Genomic DNA, 8,372 nt, shown 5'->3' on the forward strand with positions numbered 1-8,372 from the left:
CATTCCTCGACCCAGCAATTATACTTCTAGAAATTTATTCTATCAATATACTTATTCATTTATGCAAAGCGTAATTCATATCTCTATTTATCTAATACTCATACTTCACTTCAACATTCCAGCCCAAACGGGAAAAAACTTAAATATCCATCAATAGGATACTAATAAATATACTTATCACTTTAGAGATATTAACAGAGAAAGATGTTCAAGGTATATTAAGTTTAAAAAGCAAAAATAAATTAGTATTATCCTAGTTGTTAAAAATTAAGATACCAGAAGTATACTTGTATATGCACAAACCGTAAAAACATGTTATTTCTGACAAATGAGACTGGAGATTTGGGAGTTATGGAAGGGAGCCTTTTATCTTTTATATCTTTATATATTATTTGACTTAAATATTTTTTACCATGCATACTTAATGGATTCCTCATAGAAAGAAGAATTTTAGCTGCACTGTACTTCTAAAAAAGGATTACACACATAAGAGTATTGTTCTGCATAAAGGCTGACTGGCTAAAAATGTTAAATTTGCCACCTAAACCCTCACTTATATGAGCAAAAACTCCAATCTTTGTAAATTATATTTAAGTGGTGAACCAGTTTTTAAAGACCGAAGAATTAATTCTCTATACAAAAGCATTAGCTTCAAAAACCCACAACTGGATAAATTTTGAAATAGTTTTTTCTTTCCGAGATACATGGTTATTCTCCAAGCAATATCACTGATAATCTTTTTTTTTTTTAAAAAAATTTTTTTAGAAGAGGCAATCCTTGGTTGACCTCACAGATTGCAAGGACCTTGTCAGGTTACAAGGTCCTTAGTTTTTAAGGTCTACAGTACCTGGTCTTCCTAGGTGGTCTCCCATCCAAATACTAACCAGGCCCAACCCTGCTTAGCTTCCAAGATCAGATGGGATCAGGCTTGTTCAGGGTAGCATGGCTGTAGATGACAATCCTCTTATATATGTGTATACTTTAATTAAAAAAATAATTTTTATAATTAAAAACAGGGAAAAACTTAATTCTAATAAAGGCAGTGCTGGAATGATTTGTTGAAGGTGATAACATTTCCATTACAGTAGATTATCTAGAAATGGTTAAAATGTTGAGACTTTATAGGGAGTTGAAATAAAAACAAGCTCCTGAATATGATGTATTACCTATGGATTTTGATTTTTAAAGAATAGTTCCCTTCCTCTTCCCCTTTTTTTAAACACTGTGGCCACTTTCATTACTATTCAAATGATAATAACACCTAGTTCACATACAATTACTCTGTAATCTTGCTTAAAAAGTGGCTTGAAATTTTGTCATTCTTTTTCTGTAAAGTCATAGGAAAGCAATTAAAAAATTCAAATGCAAAATAAGTATAGCACCAAAAGTCAGTCACCACATTGCTCAAAATCTTATGATTTAAGAGGGTTTTTGAGTTTTTTTCTGGGCATGGAACTGCAATGGAACCTATAAAGCCTCTTAATAACGATCAGATGTTTCAACTTGGACTTAATGAGTGAAGAGGGAGAACAGCCAGTCCTCTAATGCTGTAGAGTCAAATGACAATTGGTAATTAAGAACAAAAATTAATACGCAAACTTCAATTTTTATCTAAAGTATAAAATTAGGGACTCAATAAAATATGAAATCTGTAGATGTTGGTCAAGTGTTTTTTTAATTCATTGAATTTTCTTCTGGGCTAGACCAAGTAATAATTTATTACTGTTTCTAGCAATATTGGATTTTGCATTCTAATACAATCTGAAGTGATGAACAAAATGATGTGTGTGCCAACTTGTTAGATCAACCTTAATGTCTTCAGTTAGAGCAAGACAATCACAAGTCAGATTGAATTTTTAATAATGTGGGTATAATGAGAATGTATCCAAATTCTCTTAAAAACATTAAATTGTTTAACTTTCTTCTGCTTTTGCTTATAAGTGCTAGTCCAGAGAGGATGCTAGGAATGGCTGAGAAAGCAGGATACTGTGAAACCGAGCAGAAAGCATCCCAGACCACGAAAGAAGGGCTCTGGGTCCTAATTCTGGCTCTGTCAGGAGTTAGCAGAATGATTTGGGGTAAACTACTGAGTCTCTGGCTAACTCAGTTTCCTATTTGATAAATCACGGGGCTGAATTAGGCTCCTCAGAGCTTTCTAGCTCTTTTTTTAAAATTTATTTTTGTTTTTTATAAATAACGCTAGCGTTTTTCCTGGAAAAGTGGTAGAGCATCTGAAGAAATGGGTGGCCACTGTGTTGTCACTTATGACTGTTTCAGCAGCTCTGAGGAGAAACTTTACCTTTCAGTGACTTCGCTTAAAAAATGTAGGATGATCGGCTGATTCATGTATGCGTGCAGACTACAAGCATTGTGCTAGGTGTTGCATAATATACTGGTGAATAAAAGCCTTGGTCCTATGTTTGCAGAGAGTATGTTGCCGTGTTACCAGGTGGGGATAGATGGCAGTGGAGTGAGTCCCAAGCAGTTAGGATAAATTAGATTGGTCATTAAATTCTAATTCTAAAGTAAAGTCTTCTAAACACCAGTACACCAAGTACCCAAACCTTGAGACTGATATACTTCATATTAATGTGACATGGCAGATTCAGTCTGGTACGTATAGCTTTTTAAATTAATCCATGTGTTACTAATGTTGCCTCTTCTCTAAAAGAAAATAATATTTTTGTATTTAGGAGTCTTACTGTCAGTGGTAATATTTTACTCTTATTTGGAAGTTGTTATAGCTATATCATAAAATAAAATGAGTAATTGTATTAATGTTAACCTAAATTTCCAGCATAAAATACATACAAGTATAAAATCAAAAAAGTAAAAAAAAAAACAAAAACAAAAACAACAAAACCCTTTCTCTTAAGTATTATTTGGAAATATCAGTAGGAATTCATAATTTTTTCCTCTGAAATACTGTTTTGTCCTAGCTTTGTCTTTCAAAAGACTTGGAAGCAATGGTACTCTAGGAGCAATGAGCAATTCTAGTACCCAGATTGTGGTTTCTAAATGCTGTCTCTCTAAAGGGAACCAGAGTTCTTAGAAAAGGCTGATTCTAGGTCTGGAGCAGAAAACGAATGAGCTGAGTCTGGGATATCTTGTTGGGCCAAAAAGCAAGGAAACCATCAAAGACTAATAGGAATAATGTCAAAAGACACAAGCCAAGCATAAGGTGTTTCTATGGTGCTACCACAAGGTAATTTGAATATCAAAAAGGATGGTGATTACAATGGATTGAAATCCATCAAATATACAATAATATTAAACAAAAAACTGTTTCAAGGTCACCAATTTATTGTTCTAAAAACTGACAAAGGAAAAGAATCAAGAATTTATATTGCTTTTTTTTGTCTACAGCCATGTCACGCTGAACAAGCCTGATCCTTTCTGATCTTGGAAGCTAAGCAGGGATGGGCCTGGTTAGTACTTGGATGGGAGACCACCTAGGAAGACTGGGTACTGTAGGTTTAAAAAATAAATAAATAAACAAACAAATAAATAAAAGTAAAAATAAAAATAAATAAGGGATTGTAAGCTGACAAAGTCCTTGAAATCTGTGAGATCAACCAAGGGTTGCCTCACCTGACAAAAAAAGAAAAGAATTTGTATTGCTTTTCTTATACAGACTGTGTTTCATTGTAACTAAATGATTGATGAGGGAAGATTTTTTTCGAAGAAGATTTCCAACTAATAAGGAATGACAGATTGAGAAAAATCACCATTTTGCAACCTTAATAAAATGATGAATTAAGCAATGCTAAAATTATGTTAAAAGTTGATGGGAAAAATTTGTAAAGGAGAGATCAGGTTAAAAGCATATAAACTCACCACTCAACCCCTAAAAGTGGGACAAACACACATTCTATGCCTCAGGATATGGTACAGCAGAAAGCGTGCAATGCCATCTATAAAGCATTCTTTCCTAAAAACATGAACTAGAATCTAATCAAGCCTCTAGATCTAAGCATGATTTATAAGAAATATGGATGACAGAAGAACAAGTTAAATGATACCATAATGAAGCAATCAGACAAATCAGGATGTGTAACACTCCACAGGACAGATGACAATTTCCCCAATGACTCAATGGTAAAGAAGAGGTGGCAGGAGACTGTTGTAGAAGAGACTTAGGAGACAAAACAACCAAATGCATTTTGTGAACCATGTTTTAATTCTGACTTAGACCAACCTTTACAGAACCATCTTTGAATAAGGGAACTTGGAAAATTAGGTAATAGATGATATTAAGGAATCTGTGAATTTTGTAGAATGATAATGACCGAGTAACTATATAAAATATTCCTTATCGTATGAAAGAGCATAGTGAAGTATTGATGTCAGTAGGGTTGACACAATGTCTAAGATTTACCTTAAATGCTCTAGCCTCATTCCCCAGGCCCCACCTCCGCCCACATCACAGGAGGCCAGATGAAACAAGACTGCAGAATGTTGATCATTGTTGAAGGATGGTGGGTATGGGAAGATTATTAACTTATTCTAACTTTTCTGTGTATACTTGAAAATTTCCATAATAAAAATATTTTAAAAGTACACAGTCTCAGAGGAAGATTTGTAGCCTAGTGTCACCCACTCTTTAGTTTCTGTTTTCCACTTTGTTCTCTCTAGGAATAATCTATCTTGCTAAGTTCCCATTTCCCGGATTCACCAGTGTTCCTTTAACTCAGAAAGTTTCTAATTCTGTTTATCTTCTCTTGCCATCTTCAGAGGACTCTAGAGATGGGATCGTGTAAATACAACAATTTTCCCACACTCCTAGACAAGGTAAGATCTTGTGTCTGTTTCCTCGTCCTCTCAGGCTGCCCACTTTAATTTTTCTGCCTAAGAAGCTTGCTCAGTTTATGTTGGATTTGTGGTTGAATTTCCTGATATATAATTCTTTCTAGGAAGAGACTTAAAAAAATTCTTTTAAGATACAGTTTTAACCTTTAAGTTTACCATCCCAAACTGACAGATGGTTAATATTTAACCCATTTTCTCAAGTAGAAATAGAAGGAGAATGTGCTACACATTACAGAAAGCTGCTTTCTGTCCACAGAACTTTGTTTTTGTGGTGGCCATTTCTTCTAGGCATTGCTGATGGAGTGAGGTTGTTCACCATTTTTTATATAGAATTCTGTATGCCATACCAGTTATATACAGTGTGGTCTTTAAGCTCACATCTTGAAATAGGCCACACAACATTCATATCCTAGATTGGTTTCAGCTAAAACTGAGTCACAAATCAGACACCTCTTCGTAGGTCTATTGTGAAGGAAGCTGACTTGATGAGAAAGCGTTAATACATATTTGCTGAGCATATACTACATATTAGTTTCAGTGTTAGGTGCTTCATATACATCATTTTATATGATTGTAATAATAATAGCAGTTATCATTACAGAGATCATTTCTTTAGGATCTGCTATGTTCCACTTGATGTATTTTCCACTTGAACAGACAAAATCTGAGTTTACTGCTGCTATTTTTAAGTGAGGTTGAGTAACTTACTCAAGTTTACTCAATTATTAAGTGGTGAACTCTGACTCTCTGACCTCTGTTGCCTCCACTAGCTTTTTCCATCAGTCCTCTGCATATGACTTGCATGACTTTTTGCCACTCAACACAGCACTTGTACCATTATTTATGTGATATTTTTAAATTGACATATTTTTCTTTAAGTATATTTACCCCCCCAAAAAACTAAATTTCACTGTCATAAATACAAAACTAATATCAGTTGGCATAAATAGAATGTAAAGATATAAATAAATGCTACGATGAAATTTTGGCCTCTGCAGACTGAGACTGGTTCCACACTGATGGAGCCGAGTGATTCCCCGTCTTGTCTCCGATTATCCACAAAGCATACCACGTAAATCATCTTGTGTGCTGGCAGTGGCATGGGTACCATGCTTTAAACATGACTCTTTTAATGTCATCCAATGTGGCTTCAAATAAATGAAGATATTATGGATCATGGATCTGTTATGGAACGAAAACCGATCATCACAGATTGAGTGAACTTCAATCGTACTCTGATAAACAAACTAGTGATATTAGCTGTGAAAGTTTTTAAAAAGTTTCATTCAAATAACTAGATCAGAAAACAGATGTGTAAAGGGAACAATAAATAAATGAGCTAATTGTATTTCTTGGCAATAAATTTTGACCATATTCAGTTTTCCACTGCGATATAGTTTTATGTATGTGTGTGTATATATATATACATACACACACACATAAAATATAGTGTGTATGCATATTTGTGTGCATATGTGTGCATATATATATATACACACACGCACATACACACATGTATGTCTATGTATTGTTTTGTTTATATCAGAGGTGCTTACGCTGTGCATGGGCCTCTTGAAGGTTATAAATACTAAACTAAAATGATACAGTAAATTATGCTTGTGCATAGGCTACAGTCCTGATTTATGTGCAAGAAGCCAACTCATGAGCAATTATAAGCTAGGTGCTGGATACACATTAGTAAATGAGGTAGACATGATCCTCCAGCAAATGAGCCAGGTGAAGAAGATTACTATAAAAGCAATCAGGAAATAAGTAAAATGAGATAGTAAGTGGTGAGCGTGCTGGTTAGCAAAGGTCTCTCTGAGAAAGTGGCATTGATCTGAGACCTAACAGGTGAGACTGAGCCAGCCCTAAAGAGACCCAGGGGGTGGCATTTTAGGGAGGAGAGGGGTGGTGGGAAGACAGGAAGCTGTTATTATAGTCTGGCCAGAAATGGTGGTGAATTAGGTTTAGCACAGTAGCAGAGCAGATATATCTGAATCTCCTAATAAATATTTGTTCCCTTCTAAAACATCCTCAAAGAGAAAATTATATCATTGATCAATTTCCAGTAAGTATAAATTTGAATGAACAAAGTAAACATGCTTCTAATATAAAATGCAGGTTCTTAAGATCTCAGAGCTTCATGGCCATCCTTCCTATGAATTATTTATCTTCTTGACCAGGCTCTGGGATCAGATATGTTACTATGACAAATGGGTTTGCTTTGGATTTGATTAATATTTTCACTTAGTATTGCTTGTTCAGATTCTTGGTAATAAAACTTTTCAGAGATAATATTAAAAAAAAGAATAAATGTTCTTTTCTTCTCTTATAGATACTCAGCTGATTCACTGGCAAGCAATTTTAATCAGAAAAGTTAATTGTCATTGTGTCATGATCCCTCTGCCATATGGGTAAGGGCGATTCTTGAGTGGCTTGCTGGGACAGACATACAAACTGCAAGTGAAAGGCATGAGATGGAATGTGTTCCACAGAGAGAAACAATCTTCATCCTTTCCTCTTGGTTCTAATACTGGCTTAATTTGGAGAACAAGCAATGAGGAGCCAACCTTCGGTCTGATTCCAGATAGCTGGGTTACGAAAGTGTTCTCTTCTGAAGGAAATCTGGTGGGTATCCATGTATCTGAAAGCACAGATAACCTATTCAGCTTCCTTCTCCTCTTCTACCTTTGCAGTTCCAGCTTGCGGGCCTCCTTTTCCAGTTGCCTTTCTTTTGCCTTGGAGTGTCGATCTCCAACGCCCTGCTAAATTCTACTTGTCTTAGATGGCTATTTATTCTAAGGAAACCAGTCACCAGTGATGAGTGAGCAACATATTTACACTTCCAGACACAGATAAGATAAAGATTTCTTGCTTTTTAATAATCCTAGTTGCCTTGGAATAGATCCAGAAGCAACATTGGAGGGTAAGCCCTGAAATGGTCTGAAATAGCCCACCTATAACCTTCCACATCTCTTCTCCTCCTTTGGTATTTTTATGTGGTTGTATGTATAAATGTATTGTGCACATCTTAGCACTGCCTTATTTATTTCTTCAGATGGAGCACCTAGAAACATATAAATAGTCAGCTATTTGCTAATGCCTTCCCATTGGTAAAATTGACTGGAGCTGTTCTCAAGCCTCAAAACTCTGGAGCTGCTTTGCAGGTTCCCACATAGAAAATGATTCTACCTCTGATGCGTACACCAGAGAAAACATCATCAGTATAGTGTGGCAGGAACAGTACGGGCTTTGGAATAAGGTCGACCAGGTCAGGTCAGGGTTTCAGTGCTCAGTAGCTATGTGATCTTGGGCATATTAATGGGGACATAAGAGCACTCACCTCTAGAGATCTTGTGAGGATTCAATATCATAGTGTAGCGAAGCAGTTAGCACAGAGACTGGCACATATCAGGCAATCAATACTTGTTGGCTATTATTTTTATTACCGCTACAAACTGCCACTATTAGTTTTATAGAATGAAGAGTATAGAGAAAGTGCCTCTGGCTGAAAATACGAGGTTCTCATAATGATCTGCTAATGACTTTGGTAGAACTTC

At 35.5% G+C, this 8,372-nt stretch overlaps 2 pseudogenes; one reads left to right on the forward strand and one right to left on the reverse strand.

The window, feature by feature from the left end:
- Positions 1-835: 835 nt before the first annotated feature.
- On the reverse strand, positions 836-954 carry LOC111744421 (annotated as a pseudogene).
- A 2,404-nt stretch (positions 955-3,358) lies between these two features.
- On the forward strand, positions 3,359-3,477 carry LOC111744405 (annotated as a pseudogene).
- The last annotated feature ends 4,895 nt before the right edge of the window (positions 3,478-8,372 follow it).

Source organism: Pteropus vampyrus, unplaced genomic scaffold, assembly GCF_000151845.1.
Source record: "Pteropus vampyrus isolate Shadow unplaced genomic scaffold, Pvam_2.0 Scaffold134, whole genome shotgun sequence".
NCBI lineage: Eukaryota > Metazoa > Chordata > Mammalia > Chiroptera > Pteropodidae > Pteropus > Pteropus vampyrus.